The sequence below is a fragment of the Amblyomma maculatum genome, chromosome 2 (genome assembly GCF_055883805.1).
Source record: "Amblyomma maculatum isolate TAMU_Amacu chromosome 2, ASM5588380v1, whole genome shotgun sequence".
NCBI classification, from domain to species: domain Eukaryota; kingdom Metazoa; phylum Arthropoda; class Arachnida; order Ixodida; family Ixodidae; genus Amblyomma; species Amblyomma maculatum.
The window spans coordinates 161,316,582-161,336,385 of NC_139345.1; positions in this window are offsets into that span (position 1 = coordinate 161,316,582).

Genomic DNA, 19,804 nt, shown 5'->3' on the forward strand with positions numbered 1-19,804 from the left:
TGATGGCCTTTGTAAGTTCTGTCCGAAAAAAAAGAGCTCAGGCCCTCCTCCAATTAGGAATTCAACTCCCAAGCCAGCCTGACCTGACGTATGTTGAGGATATCAAGCGCCTGTTTCGCCACGCCGACCTTAACATGACTGAAGGTGAGAGAGTGAAATTTTTAATGCGAGGTGTTAAGGAGTCGCTTTTTGCAGAATCCGCCGAAAACTGAGAACGAATTTCAAAAAGAAGCATCGATCATCAAGCAGACGTTGGACACTCGGATCCGCCACTACGAGCGACCACTTCAACCGGACTACTCAAGCCGCTACCCCTGCGCATCTGCGAGCGGAGAAAGCCTTCGCCACCTCATCCATGAGATCGTCCGAGAGAAACTTCGTCGCTTACTGCCATCATTCCAACAACACCAGGTGGCGACGCTCGCGGACATCATCCGTGAAGAAGTCCAGCAGGAGCTGGGCGTTCCTTAAGCGACGGCTGCGACGGTTCTAGCACAAGAGGCAACAGCGATGAACTACGCTGCTGCATTACGTCGCCCTGCGCCCCGACGTGATGACTTTCCAAGCTCTTGCCGCTACCGTCCTGTTCCTGAAAGCCGCCCCTTGGCCCCCGCCCGCCAAGCCTACCAACGACCCCGAAGCCTCAGGAACTGCGCCGCCTGGAGGACTGCGAACAGCAGGCCATTATTCTTCCACTGCGGTGAAGCCGGCCACATTCTATGCCACTGCCTGTATCGACGAATCGGCCTCCGCGGATTTGTAGTCGACGCTCCACGACCACGCCCAGGTGAACGATCGCCAGAAATCGACAATTATCTGTGTAGCCGTGAGGTTGCGCCACCAAGCCGTCGGTTCAGGTCTCCATCGCCGTACAGGGCCCGCTTTGCGTCGCCAGGCCGTACCTACGATGAGAATGTGCGCGGAAGGTCCACAGGCCCGCGCAGGGGAAACTAAACAGAGCAACCTTTGGAGGTGAGGTTGCTTCACGGCGACAACACGAAGATACTCCATCGAGGACGATGAGTGACGACGACACAGCCATTAAATCGCCGAACCAGAAGACGACAACGCCGACGAGATCACGACCAGGCTTCAAGTTGACATCGCCTCCCAGTGATGTTACTACGGCGTGCTCCGGCCGTGACCCCCGGCACAAGACAAAACAGAGATCAAACACCGAAGCCAACGTGCAATACTAGAACGCGAACAAGCGACCTTGAGCTTGCTGGTGACGGACGCACGGTTACTGCCCTAGTGGACACCGGTGCGCTCTACTGTGTGCTCAATGGAGCTTTCGCCGCCCAGCTCAAGAAAGTGACGACCACTTGGGACGGCCCTCTAATCCGCACCGCTGGTGGTAACCTTATTACGCCATACGGGCGACGCACCGCAAGTGACAGTGAATGGATGCATTTACCCTGCCAGCTTCGTCGTCCTATAGCACTGTTCCTGCGACGTGATTGTGGGCACGAATTTTCTGAACGAACATCGAGCGATCATCGACCTCCGGTCCAAATTCATCAAACTCTCGACCGACAAAGCCATACCTGCTACAAGAACTTCGACGCTCTCAAAATCGCTCTCAACGTCCTTGACGGAGAATTGACCGCACCGCCCCGATCAAGCGTCATCGTCCCTGTGGTTACAACAGAAGTCAAAATTACTGAAGGGGTTGTCGAGGGAAACACTCAATTGTTACTGGATAGAGGACTTGTCATCGCAAGAGGCATCGTTCGTTTCCATCATGAACAAGCTGATGTGCTTGCCACGAACATCACCGACGAATTCCGGCACCTGATCAAGGGCATGGCGATTATTTTCCTTGACGAGCTAGCGGATACCAGAAGTCTTCGCCTACCCAGCCAGCTTGAAGACGATGCACGCAACCGAGCCAAGCTGCCCAATTTCGACGTTAAACCAGCGCTCGCCCGAGAAAGACATGACCGGATTCGCACTCTTGAAAAATACAGCGAGTTCTTTTCTTCAGCGTCGAAGGTGAGGCAAACTCCGTTGGCAAAGCAACGCATAATCCCGGACGAAAACACTCGACCGCTACGTCAAAGTCCCTACCGTGTATCGCCACGAGAACGCCAGGCCATACGCGATCAAGTTGAGGAAATGCTGCGTGATGACGGGATCCAGCCATCCAACAGCCCCTGAGCGGCCGCAGTCGATTTGGTGAAGAAGAAAGACGGCACACTACTTTTCTGCGTCGATTACCGCCGCTTGAATAGCATAACTAAGAAGAATGTCTACCCACTTCCCCGCATCAACGACACACTGGACCGGCTCTGCAGTGCAAGGTACTTCTCATCGATGGACCTCAAGAGCGCATATTGGCAAATTGAGGTCGACGAAAGAGATCGCGAGAAGACCGCATTCGTCACACCGGATGGCCTTTTCGAGTTCAAGGTAATGCCATTTGGCCTCTGCTCCGTACCAGCGACGCTTCAACGAGTAATGGACACTGTGCTGGCGGGCTTGAAGTGGCATATTTGCCTGGTATATTTAGATGATATCGTTGTCTTCCTGTCAAATTTTGAAGACCAGAAGACCACCTGAAACGGCTGCAGACAGTGTTAGAAGCCATCGATGATTTGATGGCACATCTCTGGTGTTAGCGTTAGTCCCGATGATTTATTGGAAGCCATCAAATCATCGGGACTAACGTTAACATAAAAGAAGTGCCACTTCGCCTACGAGGAACTGCGGTTCCTAGGTCACATCGTTAGCAAGGATGGTGTTCGGCCAGGCCCGGAGAAAATAGTTGCGATCGCACAATTTCTACCGCATGCTGACAAGAAAGCTGTGCGCAGGTTTCTTGGGCTGTGCGCTTATTATCGACAATTTGTCAGGGACTTTTCGCGCATCGCCGAACCGTTGACACAGCTCACAAAGGCTGACGTAACGTTTAAATGGGAAGCGCCGCAACAAAGAGCCTTCGACGAACTTAAGCGCCGTCTGCAGTGCCCTCCGGTACTTGGCCACTTTGATAAAAACGCCGAGACCGAAATTCATACTGACGCGAGCAGTGTGGGCCTAGGAGCTGTTCTCGTCCAGAATAGTGCCGGAGAGGAAAAAGTAATCGCCTATGCTAGCAGGTCCCTCACAAAAAATGAAGTCAATTACTCAACAACCGAGAAGGAGTGTCTCGCAGTCATCTGGGCCACTTATAAGGTTCGTCCATACCTACATGGTCGACTATTCAAAATGGTAAGCGACCACGACACTCTCTGCTGGCCGGCAAATTTGAAGGACCCCTCCGGCCGCCTTGCCCGATGGAGCCTACGTCTTCAAGAATCCGACGTCATAGTCGTCTACAAGTCAGGCCGCAAGCACAGCGATGCAGACTGCTTGTTACGAGTCCCCGTTGATGCGCCTGGGAAAGAAGATGACGATTAGGCCTTTTTGGGACCGGTAAGCGCCGGAAATTTCGCAGAACAACAGCGATCAGACCCTGAGCTGAAAGCGCTAGCCGAGTACGTAGAAGAAAAGACCGCTTCCTCTCCTGCTGTGTTCAGGCGACATTTATCATCGTTCGTGTTAAGCAATAGCCTCCTCGTTAAGAACTTCGCACCCAACAGCACCGCGCAGCTTCCTGTTGTGCCTGAAACCCTCCGGCAGGAAATTCTGCAGGCGTCGCACGTTGGAGTCCACAGCAGGCCATCTCGGGTTTGCACGCACGTTGCGTCGAATCCAGGAGAAGCACTATACTGGCCGCGACTGCCTGCCGAAGTTGCCCACTACATGAAGACATGTCGTGAGTGCCAACGACGCAAGACGCCGCCGATCAGACCAGCAGGACTACTAAAAACGATTCCCGACCCATACGTGCCCTTTCAAGAAACTGGGATGGACCTCCTCGGCCCCTTTCGAGCTTAGTCTATGGGCAACAAGCGAATAATCGTGGCCACTGACTACCTCACCCATTACGCTGAGGCAAAAGCACTGCCCAATGGTACTGCGGCAGAAGTTGCCAATTTTTTTGTCGAGCAAATTCTCTGGCGACACGGCGCCACAGAAGTGCTTATCACGGACAGGGGAACGGCGTTTCCGGCAGAATAACTGCAAACCATCCTGGAATACAGTCATACAAGCCATCGACGAACAATTGCGTACCATCCCCAGACCAATGGCCTGACGGAGCGCCTGACTAAAACGATCGCCATGTATGTCGACGCTAAACACAACACCTGGGGCGCCATCTTGCCGTACGTGATTTTTACATATAACACGGCAGTCCAGGAGACGACAAGAGCGACCCCGTTTAAGCTTGTGTACGGTAGGGAGCCCACGACGACGCTCGACGCAATGTTGCCGCACGTAACCAACGAGGACAACTTTGACGTCGCCGCCTACCTGCAACTTGCTGAGGAAGCCCGACGATTCGCACGGCTGTGTATTAAAGACCAACAGCGCACCGACACCCGACGATACAACTTACGACGACGCCACGCATCCTACAATCCAGGAGACCAAGCGTGGGTTTGGACTTCGATTCGCCGCCGTGGACTAAGTGAAAAGCAGCTGCGTCGATACTTTGAGCCAACAAAATCCTTCGCCGCGTCGGACAACTGGACTATAAAGTCATTCCCGACGGTACGACAGCATCACGACGACGACACACGCACCCAGAAATCGTGCATGTTGTACGTCTGAAGCCTTATTACGCCTGTTAAAGAATCCGCGGTGTTTCAACTTTGTAATGTTTCTATATGAGTTGGTTTGTTGATTTTTGAACATCTAGGCGATGTGTTTTAAGGGGGAGTAATGCCGCGAAACCTTTCAAAAATGTATTTGTTGTTTTTTAACAGCCGCCGGCATGCGGCCTTATCACTGTGAGTGTGCCATGCGCATCAATTCTGTATCTCCAGTTTGCTCACGATCGTTGTCGCAATACGACGCGTCATCATTTCCTTTGTTGCGAACGATGCGCCGAGATCTGTCTCGAAGATTCCGATCACTTGCGTATGTTTCTACAGTGTTTCAGGTTGTACTAGTCGCAGTTTGCGGCGCCTTTAAATTGAGCATTGACGAGTGCGACGGCCATCTTTTGTTCGACGATCGACGAGCACGTTTGTTGCTATCCCCGCTGCCAAGTTGCTTAGTTATTTTGCGGGCTGAAGTCAGCCCAATAAAGAGTTAATTTCACTACCATCAAGCCTGTGTCTTCTTTTGGTGTCAGTGGCCTATTGGTGGCCTTCTTTTGGTGTCAGTGGTGTCAGTGACAATATTGTGTGCCTCAAAAAGGTTTTGTATTGTTAATGTAGACGTGATACAGATTGCGCGAGCCATATATGCGCAGTGATGACACATTAAGAGAACTCGCTTCTCTGCAGCGGGCGCTTTTGTGAAGTCACAAATACAGAAGAGCATACACATTGGTGCCGTGGGTTGCCAAAGCTCAGGACGCATCGCCTGTTGCGTCGTGTATTCAGGCAGGAATGATGTGCACGCCAACCTGTTTTGGAAGCCGGTTCATTGCACGGCTGTTATGCTAATAAAGGGCAGATGAGTGATATGGGGGAATGTTATCCAACAGAGCTTCTGCTATCTCGGCTGTTGTACTGAAGCGAAAACTTGGCTTCGCCATGAGCCAGGTAAGGCTATACCTAGCACGCCACTTTGCCTTCAAAGAGCCAGTTTGATGATGCGGTTACATACCACCATTTATTATTTGAACATGACTTTTGACTTCGAACCTTTAACCTTTCGTGCAGGTGTAGTATCATCTCTTCCCCCTTGTAGTTGACGGCGTCCTTGACGCATAGTGGCGGAAATTTAATCACTGGAAGACTATGTCCATGTCTAAATATAAGCCTGGAATCCAACTTGTAATCTGATTAATTTCTTCAAAAATTTTTAAAAGTCCTCAGCTCATTAACTCGACACCGATTTACCTTACTGCACACTAGAAAGATGTTACTTTGAAAACTCAAGACTCTGAAAAACTTTCCGTTGACTATACTTAAATAGATGAGGCACGCGCGCGCGACCGTACGCATATTTGCCCGGATTTACGGGTTGTGTGCCGCGGAGTAACTCTTCCGCTCCTTAGTCGAACGAATACAACGAACGCATCTGTTTCAACATTCGCACGCCCGGTTCTTGAGCCTCTTTTTTTATTCCTTTACATGAATGAAGTTGTAAAGGATGTTCCTGTAAAAATAAGACCATATGCAGACGACTGTGTCCTGTACTCAGAAATGGAAAGCCCCCTTGGATCAAGTATAGTTAAATAATGCATTTCAGAAGGTTGTTGACCGGTGCGAGAATTTTCAGATGGCGGCAAATTTTGATAAAACTGGTACCAGAATACAATACCTCGGACTGCGAATAACCATCAACAATTAATGGAATCTCAGCAATTATAAAGTAACCGCTAACACCTGTCGCAAATTGTTTTTGCTTCGATGAGCTTTAAAACTGTCCCGAAGCAATGTCCGTGTACTAGCATATACACAATTATACTTCCAGTGCTTGATTACGCAGCAGTTATCTGGGATTCTTTTGCTCAAACGAACATCAAAAAGCTCGAAAGGGTGCCGAAAAAGGCGATCGCCTTATAAACAATACTTCGCCTCATAGGAGTTTCGTCACAGAACTTTTAAAACGAGCCAACTTGCCGCAACACAGCGTAATCGAGTTTCCTGGGTAAAACTTATGTCAGATTGTAAATGGATACTATAATGTTAATATCTCTGATATAATTACACTGTTTTTCCGCATACGCCACCAGGCAAAGGCACCAACTAACAATGACATCTTTCCGTGAAAAATATGAATGCTTTAGGTTTTAATTTTTTTCTAGAGTTGTAAATAACTGCAATAGTTTAACTAACCTAAAAGTGACTCAACCTTCTTTGTCATTGTTTACCGCCCATCTCAACTGATGACATAAAAGATCAAATATGCTTTTTCATTTTTGATTTTTTTGTTTTCACGCACTGCATTGTGTTTAAAAATCATGCTTGTTGCATTTACCTGACAGCGAATTTTTCCTTCTTCATATTGTTGTATACATATGGCAGTGAATTCTTTCTTTACTTCGTTCTGTTGCCTACGAATATTCTTTCCCACAATTTTATATTTCCACCTTGCAAAAATCACTCGTGGATAACCGTGTGTGCAAATAAATAAAAATAAAATAAATGAATAAACACCCTTTTTACGTTTACCACCAGGTTTGCTCGTTTTCTCCGTTCGATGAAACCGAAATTAACAGCGATGAAGGCTAGCGCCAGCCAGGGGAACGCTTGACACCCGGGTTGGTGACGCATCACAGAACCTCTGTTCGTGACAATTTCTATCTGTTTTCTCCGATGTGACCATACCACTTAATTCTAAATAGTTCTATGAACACGTTTTTCGCCCATTTTAGCACATGTAGTTGTATATTTGGTCTAGAAGGTGTACCGATGGCTGCTTCCGGGCGTCAGCGGCATTCGTCGCCAATGCCATGCCGCCTTAACAGTAGCGCCTCTCGTTCATTCTTTGTGCCCTAGAATGTAACGAATTTCCAAAAACCTTGGTCACTGAAGTTAAAACTCTTTTAAATCAACAGACTGATTCAGTAGAACTTTCGAACCCTATATGCTGAATCGTCTACATTGCCTAACCGAATCCGCGAAATCTACTCATCGCGTAGTGGGCAGCGGTCAGCGTAACGCTGGATAGGTGTTTACGCTGAGTGTCGAATTCCGAACATATTAAATATCTCGTTTCACCAATTTTAATTTTGGACAAATTGGAGAGAGAAGATAGTCAGGTGGTTGCCTAAATTGTGTGCACGTATCGGTAGAGCGCCGACGCGAGTGCATCAGTGAAACCGCCTGCGCCGATCAGACCAGCCCCGCTGATGCAGCGGTTGGTCGATGTTGTCCGTCGCGGCGCCGGTATTAGCCTGTGACGCCATTGCGTTGGGAGCATTGTTATTCAGATATCGTTTCCAGTGACACACGTCATGATGCATTGATTGAGCGATGCCTGTAATACACGATAAAAGCATATAACGAGTTTTGGAACTGAATTCATTTCAATGTTTTGCAATGTTTAAGGCTTTTTTTTAGCGTTTTGTATACATTATTTGCCTTCGGCGACCTAACACTGTGGAAACCCATAACAATCTTTCAGTCTCAAAATGTGATATAATTTGGGGTCTCGACCAGTCCAAACTTCTACTGCGTTCTAACAGCTCAGTAATGTCTGAAGATTTAATGTTTGTTGATGCTTAGGCTTCTCTTTTTATTTTGGAATATGAGAAGATTGCAGCTGAGGTCGACGGTTTCCACACTGTTCCAGACTGTTGCAGCATTTATAGGCCTGTTTATCTCCGAGTTTCTATAAAGATGTGAAATTGACCGCTGCCGAATGAAGCGGGGAGCTGTAGTTCAACAAACGCAAAGAGCATTTGCTGCTATGACCGCTGTGGAGCAGCTTCTTGCCTATTGTTTAGTCACAAGTCCCTGTATTAATGAGTCCACGTAAGTGCAACCCCAGCTTTTCATTTGCAGTCTTCGGCACCCTTACCACGAAGTGACAATAACAACCATACGTTCGTTCACGAAGTGGTTAAACTTTACTCTTTAGCCACGGTTCCCCTCGGCGCCTTTTCGATCTGAGAGTATTTTCCTCCTTGCTAAATGTTATGAGCCACGCGTGATTGGTCACCATGTTTTCACCATCCATCTCAAAGTGTGTAGCCGCAAAACCAATTCAAAACCTTTAGTTACGCGTCAGCAACAATTTTAGTTCCCACCGTAGCCGCTGCAATTTTTATTCAGATATGTTTGGCTTCCCCAACATTTAAGCCACTCCCGATGTGGAGCATCATCGTGGAGCTGCAACATATTAAACGCGAAGAACCGCAGTGACTTACCGATTATTAGGTGGGCTCTAGTCTTTGCGAATTATGCTTGCTTCTTCGTGCAGGTAGTCTTCCGGTCACTGTTCGGTTGTATAATTTCGCTTTTGCAAAACGGTAGAGATGATGTAAGCCTTGCCATGATGTCGAGCCAGCAGCTTTGCATGTATAATAAGTAACTTTTTTCTTTTTCCTTCAGCGCTAGTGCTATCGCTCCTCACTGACCGGGGTGAAGTTGTATGCTACGGAGGATGACACTGATGAGAGTACATAAATCTGGTGAATGATGGTAATAATATTACGACTTTAACAAGAAACCATGACTCTGCATATCCTCAATAAAAAAAAAAATATTTGCTGTACAACTAAGAAAACCGAATACCACCGGTAACAATTCTGCCAGCAGATATGCCCGGTCAGATGGTACGAATATGCGGGCTTGAATTTTGAAGATGCTGAGTATCGTTTTCGATGCAATACAATATCGCTTGCTAAATAAGTCGGGCCGTGGTTCACAGGAATGCTTAAAAGATCTCGAAAAATGTAGCCGATAGGACTATCACTCGTAATTGCTATTTGATCGAACCATCCAGTGCTCGTGGTCTTGCAACGTCTTTGGGAAAAAAACCAACTGCAATTTTTAATAGTGACGAGTAAACGTTTACTCTGGGTTAGGCGCAGCTTTCGCTTAACGATAGGAGGAAAAAATTAGGACTCTCGTTTGGGAAAGTATGTCACCGTTCGCATGGACGTCTCAGCGGCTAACGCACAAGCAGGACAGATGTAAAAACGACAGGGCCACATGCTACCAGCTGTTTTGCTTAAGCTTACAGAGAGTGACATTTAGGAGAATACCAACACTTGGGAAGAAAGCAGCAATTGGATGGCAAAATGGCAAATAAATGTTTCGTTTTTTGTCACGGTACTACTTGTTAACAACACATGAGGCAAAATGTAGTCTAGTAACCACACAACAAATGCACGACCAAGCCTCATACATAACGCATGGAGCAAGCAGAACAAAGCACTCTTTGAAAATAAAATAAAGTCATAGATTTAAGCGTTGCACGGAAAGGCGAGATTCAAAAATAGAATCGTTCTCAGGATTGTTTGCTAAGAAGCGGGCTTTAATATTGCTCAATATCTGATTAGAAGACGACAACAAATTATGTACGAAGGCATTGTGATATGAAATTAATTACAAGCGAAATGTAAAAAAAGCTCGGGATGAAAGTGTTGCTTAGAGCGGTGATGGAAGTATAGCTAACACCAAAAAAAAAAACAATATTAACATGATGCAACCAGAAGCCTTAGCTAGAGCAGGATAAGGCAATGGAAACACGAGATTCCACGAGGAACACGAGGAAGTTCACAGCAGGCTATGGGTGGAGTCATGAAACAAAAACGTGCAAAGCTTAAATCAAACATGAACGTAACGCCATCAAAAACATTAAACTACATCAAAATCTGCATTACAAGAAACCTTCTACGTATATGAGTTGAGTTTCAAGTAGAAAAACTGAAGCGATGCTGATATATCCTATTCTGGCTTTGCTTCGGAAGAAAGCTTCGATGATTTTAAACCCTAGTGTAATTCCGCGGTGGCCTACTTATTGTTTCGGCGCGCTGGCCGCTGAAAGCAGCGATGGAAAATTCAAGCAGCTTCGAAACAGCGACGCGACCAATTGCGTATTCTCGGCCACTGCGCTGCGCTTCCTCGCCCTGGTCATCATGGGCCGACTCACGCGTGCATCCCCTCGCAAGGCTATGACTTTCTGCTATTTTCCAGTTCCTTCTAGAGAGAAGATTTGAAGACAACGAAGAACCTGACCTTTACTCCTAGCCTAAGCTACGCTCGAAAAATAGTTTTCCGGAAAAATCGCTTGCATTTATTCTTGAAATAATACCACTGACGCTTCTCCGACAAATCGTTACCAGTGTCGCTCCATACTGCTAACGCGTGTTCATTTGCCCTTTCATTGTAGCATCGCCATTGCCGTCTGATATAACCATGGCCTGAAGGCAGAGGCTTTTCTCAGAAACCGAAATGACAGTGAATTTCTTTGAAGTACACGATGGCTAAGGCAGGTTGCACAGCTGGTTTAGTGTGACGGCAGCAATGATCATGAACCTGAGGAGGGGTGTGCACAAATGAATGAATGAATAAAGAAATAAAAATAAAAGATATGTCCTAACAAAGGAAGAACGACGTCAGGTGTTGGTGGCAATACTAAAACCAAGAAACGAAGAGAGTGGCATTTAACTGAATGAATTATTTATTCGCCTAACTTTCCACCGCCAACAAATAAAGAATAAAAAAAGCAATTACGCGGTGGCGATAACAGCATGCGTCTCATTGATCCTCGATCAGAGATATTGTCCGTCGCATTCGTCAGCGCTCATTTTAAAGTGTAGGGACAGTCTTTAGATGACCGGACTAATGAAGCGGGAAAGGTCTGGAACCATACGCAAGCAGCTGTGCTTCATTGTGACCATCAAGAAAAAATCTCGACGAATCTCGCGCTACAAAAAAGAAAGACGACGAGTATGAACAAGATCGTAACGGGCGTTAAAGTCACACTGATAAGGCTGCGCGCTGGCGGGTGTTGAAAACAACAAATTATGTTTGGGATGTCGTTTCTGATGAAGGACAAATCCTAACATAATAACGTAATGACTATTTATATGAAAAACTGTAGCAGCGGACGAGCATTCTAACGCCGCACTCGTCTCAGAAGCGGAACGAAAAAGCCTTGCTTCTCAGACGGTCAGCCTCCCTTCGTGGCTAACAGCAGTGACACATGCCTCGGGCGACAAAGCCATTGCGCTGTATTTTATCGATAACGCGCTGTCCAACGTGACGCCATGTTACGCTGTGCCGGGTGATAACAAGGCGGAGGAAAGATGCAGGGAGCAATGTCGGGGGTAGTGGATGGACGCCTGTGTATGCACTGGTATATCCTAGGTCTGCGTAATCGATGTAGGCTGGCTTCGGCTGGTAGATAGAGATGCAGACGTCGTTACCGTTGCAGTGCAGCGCCAAGTTTTTGTCGTCGCGACGGAGAACTGAATAGAGTCTGCTGTAAGGTGGCTGAGAAGGCCTGTGGTGCGGACGGAGTCGTCGCGGAGAAAAGTGTGCGCGCACGTTGCCAGATCCTTGGAGACGACAGGGGCAGTCTTACACTGGTTAGCTGCAGGCGACTGGCGGACGGCAGCGAAGCTGCGTTGGAGTCGGGCGACGAAATTGGTGCGATCTGACGTCGCGGTGGTGGACGGTCGTGCAGCAAGAAATTCGCCTGGGAGGCGAAGCGGTTCCCCGTAGATGAGCTCTGCGTGTGTAGCTTGAAGTCTGTCTTGAAGGTGACGCGAAAGCCTAGGGCAACGGCTAGGATAGCTTCGAGCCAGGTTGAGTCCGGGTAGCCCATGATGGCTAATTTGAACTGTCAGTTGAAAAGCTCGATGACCCAGGTGGCACAGAGTTCGTAGCTGGTTGTCCTCGAGTGCTCGAATCCGATAATCAGCCCGTGGAGCCTGAAAAGGTGCAATCTACCGTGCACCTCGAGCAATTCAGCCGGCGAAGAAGGTCGAGGTGACGTCTTCTACGGTGATTCCCTTGAGGGACCATGCCTCAGGCCCTCCAGTATACCGAATGATGACGGTAAGGCAGTAGCGATAGGGTTCAGCTGGGGCAAAGGGCCCTGTGATATTATTGTGGTCGTGTTGAAACCAACCAGAGGGCTGGGGGAACGCTCCGAGCGGTGAAGTGGCATGTCTGGTGATTTCAGCCCTCTGGCATTAAATATAGGAGCGCGCTCAGGTAGGGCAACACCGCTGCTCGGCGGGCCAGATATAGCGATTGGCCACAAGACGTGTAGAGGCGTGTATGTCCGGATGGCTGAGATTATGCAGCTGGTAGATGGGGAGGGCGCACGTAAGACCTGCTTCGTGCTGTTGACATGTCGCAGTATATAGTCGTCGATCCTGGTATGCGGACTTTTTGCGGTTAAAGTGAGGACCCGCCCTTAAGAAGTTCTTGCAGTTAGACGTCCGTAGTGTAAGCCTCAGCGAAGACATCAGCTGTTATCTGCTAAGAGCTGATAGTTGCAACAAGTGAAAGCGCGTCGACGACCACGTTGTTCTTCCCGCTGACACGTTGGATATCGGTGGTAAACTGGGCAATGAACGAGATTTGGTTCTGCTGGACCAGCTCGGGCTTGCCGTGGCGTTCAAAGAAACCGTAGGTTTATGGTCGGTGTAGATAATGGAGTGCCGTGCTTCGAGAATGTGGTGAAATTGTTATTGCTGCATATATCGCGATAAGTTCTCTGTTTTAAGCTGGCGAGCTCGACGGGGCGGGGGAGTGATTTCGTTGGTGGCCTGGCCGCAGAAGGGATCGTTTTCCGAGCTGAGACCTACTTGGAGAACGCCAAGGGAGGCCAGGTGTTGTCTACGCGTTGCATAAAGGCAGCGCCTAAAGCGAAGTTAGGGCGTCCATGAAGAGGCCCAAGAGAAGAGGCCTCGTCTGGTACGGGAGGGAAGATAAATGTGGCAGTGCATAGAGTACCTTTGTATTTCCTCTAGTCCTTTGGCTGGTTTAAACTGAACCGTTCCCAACTCGCCCAGTCATCAAACTTGTTTAACCGGTGACTACGCGACTGGTAGCGTTCCTCGCTGACCAGTCAAATAATCATGAAGGGCAGCCTCATAGTCGGCTGCGCGTGTCAAGAAACGCAGGTAATGTTTCAGCACGCCGAGAAAACGGCGAAGGTCTTTAGAGGTAGTGGGTTTAGGGTAATTTTGCAGGTCTGAGATGCATTGAGGCGAAGGTCGAGTTCCCTCTGATGAAACTTCATGATCGAGGTATTCGACGACTGAAGCACCGAGCGTGCTCTTGCGACATTGAAGAATAGGCCGTTGTAAGGCCGCGGTGGTCCTTTCTTTAATACTTCGGCACGTGCGCCGCAGAAAACGGCGATGGAATGTACTACAAGCTTCGAGAACGCGACGCGATCGATTGCGTAATCTCGGCCACCGCGCTGCGCCTCCTCGCCCTCGTCGGTATGGGCGCAGTCACGCGTGCATTCCCCGCACGGTCCCGGCCCTCCTCCTCACTTCGCGCTAGAGAGCCGCGCGTGCTGACCATGTTCGAGTAAATTCGAGACCTCTCTAGAGGGCCGAGGGGGGGAGGCATAGCTTTGGCAGCGCTAAGCTGTTTTCCGTTCCTCCTGCGCGCCTAGAAGCTTCTGCGCTGGCTATTAGAGAGATTTAGCTTACCGTAATCCGCGATCCGCCACCGTGGCTCTCTACCACTCGTGAGTGGGGCGCTCAAGCTGATTAGTCCCGACGCGGCAGGTCTGGGTGCAGACATACAGTATGTGGCGCAATCTGTCGGCTTCAAGGGGAGACTGGGCATGCGCAGTGGAACGCGCGGTGGCGGATTCCAGTAGCGGATCGCGGATCACGGTAAGCTAAAACTCTCTATTTACGAGCGCGCCGCGCAGCCATCAACGGTTCTGGTTCTGGTTCTTGTGCTGAGGCTAGTCGCCGACAAAGACAGCATAGCAGGCAGGCCTCGACTGACAAGTCGAGAAAAAGAGTGATGCGCTCAGTTTGCAGTTAGTGTTTCGTCCAGTCTGTTTCGTAAAGCGTGATGTCTCACTGCCTCGTGTGAGTTTAGAAATCGTGTGAAATTAGAAAGGTGAAAGCCGAGATGGAAATGAGAACGTTCGAGGCAGAATTGAGAAAGCACGACCTGGAAACTCAAAAAGCGATAGCTGAAGCTCGAAAGGGCACAGGCAGAGGTCCAGTTATTAGAAATAAGACAAATGCCCCTGGGACGCCAAATCGAAACAGGTATTCATGTAGAAGAAACAGAAAAGAACGCTTCGAAAGAGCAGCTCCGAACAGTATTTGAAGGGAACGTGTCTGGTGATGCAGCAGCCTCGGCGTCGGACGCTGCCGGGAGTACAGAGCCGGCGGAGACGACCTTCGCCGGCGCCAGCGATGCTGTCGGCGTGCGCGGCGCGTTGCCGGCCAGCGAAGTAAACAACGCCGAAAGATCGGCTGAAGTCTTCCCAATAGAAGTGCCCGCGTGCGATCAAATTACCGAGGGCGTCAGGTGCACCGGAAGGCGCGTGACAGCTGGAGACCGAACTCAAACCCGCTGTAGACGAAGTAATTGAGCGTAAAGCTGCCGCATGTTTACAAACTGATCCTGACGCGTTAAATGCAGCAAATGCGGGTGAAACAGCGACAACAGGCGCGAGTGCTTACCAAGAACAGGGCGCCACAGTTGATTCAGTGACAGCGGTCGCAAGCGATGGGATCGGTGAGATCCGCGATCTTACTTTGACCGCTGCAGATGCTATTTGTAGGGCAGACGTATCAGCAGCTGTCGCAAGCATCAAAGTCAGCACCACGATAGGCGCGGAATTAGCCACCGCTCGCAACTGGGAACCAAAGACACTCCAGGATATAGCGAGCACCCCGCGCGACGATGAGCTTACAGAGGGCAGCATAAGCAAAAATCTAAGGGAGTCACAGGATACGTCCCATCCCTCTCGCTCTAAAGAACAAGGCATCATCGCTGGATGTTTATCGACAGCAACACCGCAAGTTGAGACCGCAGCGATGAACCGCGACGCGCCGGCTACCAACACGTTGACCGCAGAAGATGCGGTATGTAGGAGAGCGATTTCATGAGCAGCCGTAAATAACCAGGTCAGTGCCATGACAGGCGCTGAATTGGCCACCGCTTTCACTCGTGAACCTGAGACTCTCAGTGAAGCGACGAGATTCGAAGGCGAGCGTTTAGCATGCTGCATTTTTGCAGACCTACACGAGCCGCATGATGCCGCGCCCCTCCCTAGTTGTAACGAGTATCGAGATGAAATACATTCTCCACTTGTGCCTGAGCAGCGTCGCACCGGAGGGCGAGAGCGATCCTGCTCACCTGTGCATGAAAATATGTGCGTTTGTGAGCATGGAGTGGCAAGCGAAGCATGCAAAGAACACATGCCGGACTTGACCACATGTGACGTATGCGGAACTCCAGAGTCTGGAACTTTCCGTGCACGTTTTGCAAGCCGTGCAGTGACTGTACACAAGAAACGTGCTTGTGAACTTTGTGTATCAAGAACTGCGACCTGTGGCGAATGTCATTCGTGCCACCCTAGGACTGTGAGCAGGAGGTGTGCATTTAGACTGTGTTATAGCGGAAGGAAGGCCGCGGCCTTTTGTATTTGTTCGGTTTGGCTGGGCAAAAAAGCCTAGCAATCCTCTCATGGTGGGGCGTGTAAGGCCGCAGTGGCCGGCGCGCGCGCCGCAGAAAACGGCGATGAAATGTTCTACAAGCTTCGAGAACGCGACGCGACCGATTACGTAATCTCGGCCACCGCGCTGCGCCTCCTCGCCCACGCCGTTATGAGCGGAGTCACGCGTGCATTCCCCCGCATGGTCCCGGCCCTCCTCCTCGCTTCGCGCCAGAGAGCCGCGCGTGCTGACCATGTTCGAGTAAATTCGAGACCTCTCCAAAGGGCTGAGGTGGGGAGGCATAGCTTTGGTAGCGCTAAGCTGGTTTCCGTTCCTCCTCCGCGCCTAGAAGCTTCTGCGCTGGCTATTTAAGAGCGCGCCGCGCAGCCATCGACGGTTCTGGTTCTTGTGCTGAGGCTAGTCGCCGACGAAGACTAGCGTAGCAGGCAGGCCCCGACTGAGAAGTCGTAAAAAGAGCGATGTGCTTAGTTTGCAGTTAGTCTTTCGTCCAGTCGCTTTCCTAGTGTGATGTCTCACTGCCTGGTGTGAATAAGTTTTCTATATCTTGTGTTTGTGCCGTATAAAGTTAACTTTCGTTTTGTTACTATGAGTTCGTCGTCCTACATCTGATTGTGTGTTTGTGTGTGAACTGCACGTCGCCTGCAGAATCGAGGAGGATCTTGGAGAGGTGCGGAAGATTTGAAGAAACAAGAAGAACCCGAGGTTTACTGCCGTGTTCATCCAGGCGTTGGAAAAGTAGACGAAGGTACGTGTGGTGCTCGTCGGCGTTACGGGAAAAGAAAACTACGTCATCAAGAAAGAGGAAGCAGAAGTTGAGGCTCCGGACGAATTCTTCGATGAAGCGTTGAAAGGTTTTTCTAGCGTTCCTGAGGCCAAAGTTCATTAAGGGAAACTCGAACAAACCAAAAGGGGCTATGATTGCAGTTTTGGGGACGTCATCCGGGTTAACGGGTATCTGCGTGTGGGCCTTCACCAAGTTTAGCACGGAGATAACGTGGCAGCCATAAATTCGATGCGCGAGGTTGAGGGTACCGTCTGAGGCAAGGAGACAGGCGCGGCTGAAAGACAGGGTGCCTGGGATGGTCCGGATAAAGTGCACAGTGGCGTGCTGCACATCACTTGACAACCCGCTAGGGCGCGTTCAACCTGAAAATTCGGCAAGAACGGCGTGGTAAGGTGAATAACTTTCAACACCAAGTACATTGATGCTTGGCTGATGAGTAGTCGTTCGCTGTCTTGGTGAAGAATGTCCCTTTGTCGCGTCGATAACGCGGTCGCGGCGGTAGTCCAGAAAGAGGTTGTAGTGCGTTAAAAACTATGGGTGGAGGATTAGCTCGATGATGTCGGCGATGACAAAATTCCAATGCCGGCCATGGCGTAGATTTTTAAACTGGGCATTCAGGCGGGGGGAGCTGTAAGTCTCTACTGTGGACGGGTGTTCCACGCTAAGCTCTAATGATTTAGGAGAACGGGTACATTGAAGGTGGGCTTATCGGTAGCAGCAAATGTCGGAACATAGGGAACTATGTCTCCAGTCTGTTAGCTACTAGCCGTGATTACGTGCTACCGGTAACGTTAACCTTATGTCCAGCGGAGCAAGGTGTGTGACATTTTGCTCTGTCTCCGAAACGTCAATGATAGTAGCACCGACCGCAGACCAGGCTGCTGAGACAGGGTGATGTTACGGTCGCGGCTTTACGGGAAACTTGTCGGCAAAGTTCATCCAGGCGAAGTTGAATGGAGCTTAGCTCTCGATTGAAATTGCCGATGCGGCGCACAAACTTTCTGGTGTTCAACAATGCGGCGAAAACCTGCACTGTAACGGCGACAAAGAGACCTCGATGAGGCGATCAATGGTGCTGGCAGGCTGGTCGACAGGTAGCGTAAGCTGAAGCAGTAGATATGTCTGATCGTGAGGTGGAAGTTGTTGAAACCGCTGTGCAAAGGCGCGAATGTAGTTTGACGCAACGCAAGCTCGCGCGTGCGCTAGCACACGCTGCGTTACGCTGGCGAAAACACCCCGTCAATAGTTGCGCGAGCTCCAGCGCCCAACGTAACCGGCGGCGGCCAACGCGCCCCGACGGGCTCGGCGTTTAAGATGGCTCCTGTTCCGTTCGAGCGTTGGCGCCGCGGGCCGCGTGTACCCACAATGCATCGCGCAGAGAAAGATGGCGGACGGTCGCATAAGCAGCGTGAATTGAACTCGCCTCGGACAGATTGATAGATAGGTTTATCGAAGCCAGCGGTTGACCTATTGCGCCTGGATGGCGGCTGTGTGAACCTGTAACAGCATGTGAGCGCCCCATGAGTGCGCTGTAAGCTGACAACCCCCACCTGCAGCGTGCCTCCGACGAGTCGGCGCCTCGGTGGCTGACGCCGTGCCGTGTTGTCCGTGTTTACCTTGTTTTGGTTGTGGTGTTTTTGTTTGGAATAGACCTAGTGCGCAGCAAATACAGCGTCCATGTTTTGGTGCGAGAGAGTGCGACCACGGGATACCGAGCAGCAGTGCGAGGTGCTTCGAAAATGAGAGCGAGCTCGTGAAGAAATGCGCGAAGCATTGAGCGGTGCGTCAACACGGAGAATGGACGCTTAAAACTTGTGTGCCAAGTGCGTGTGCGAGATGAAGAAGTGTATTTGTAATCGAGTGGTTAATTGGTATTATAGCCATTGCTCTTTATCATGTTTTATTGTGTGTCCAGTCTTTCCTTTCACATCTTTTTTGTTCGTTATATTGCTAACACTAGTGTGTACGACACGAAGAGGCTCTACTTCACAGTCCAGCAGCGCAAATAAAACACATGTCAACAGAAAAGGCGGAGCTGCGGTCTCTTGACAGGTGAGCTGTTCACTGCAGCTGTGTTCGGTTTAATTTGTATGCTTGCCGGCCGAAGCGAGTTTCCCACGTGCTGCACGCACTGTTATACCGCAACTTTTGATCTTTTTTTTGTCTGTCGTTTCTATCTGTGGTTCAAGAATGCTATACATTGTGGAACAAGCTCTGAGATCGCTTTCCCCGCGAACGGTTGAGGCTGCGAACGGGATGCAGACGGCCCGCGGGTCGGCGATCTTCCTGCGCATGCTCCCTTCGTAGCATGCGCAGGAAGGTGCGCAGGAGAAATAGGGTATATTTCATCTGGCCTAGCGAAACCGGCATAGCGTGACTGACCGCGAGCGACGCCTGCGCGCGCGCGGAACACGTCGGACTAAATACGCGCCTTAAGGAATCCTGGACTTCCATGTTTGCCGCGAGAGGAAACTTGCGCTGGGCAAGGTCTGCGGGCTATAGTTGTCCACCTTCTGGTCTTCCGATAATGACACGCGGCGAGCGAGTTCAATCTTGAGTTGTTCGTAAAGGCCGGCCTTGGTGGGTTGACAAAGATATGCCGGACCTCGTTGGCGTAGCGGGCATCAAAGTGGGCGAGGCCATAATTGTAGCGGGTTCGAGCTTGCGTGATGTGTGCAAGAGAGAGCTGAGCCCCTACTGGGCGAACCATACCTCGGATGAGTCGGGCCAAAATGGCGGAAACTTGACAGTGAGAAGCCATAAGTCGTGCGGGGCAGCGTGCGGGATGCCGTCACCAGGGGTTCTGAAGTATACTTGGTGGAGCCGACAGGATGCTGCTGGACGGAAGGGAGTTGGCCGTGCTGTTAGAGAAGCTGTTGCTCTTG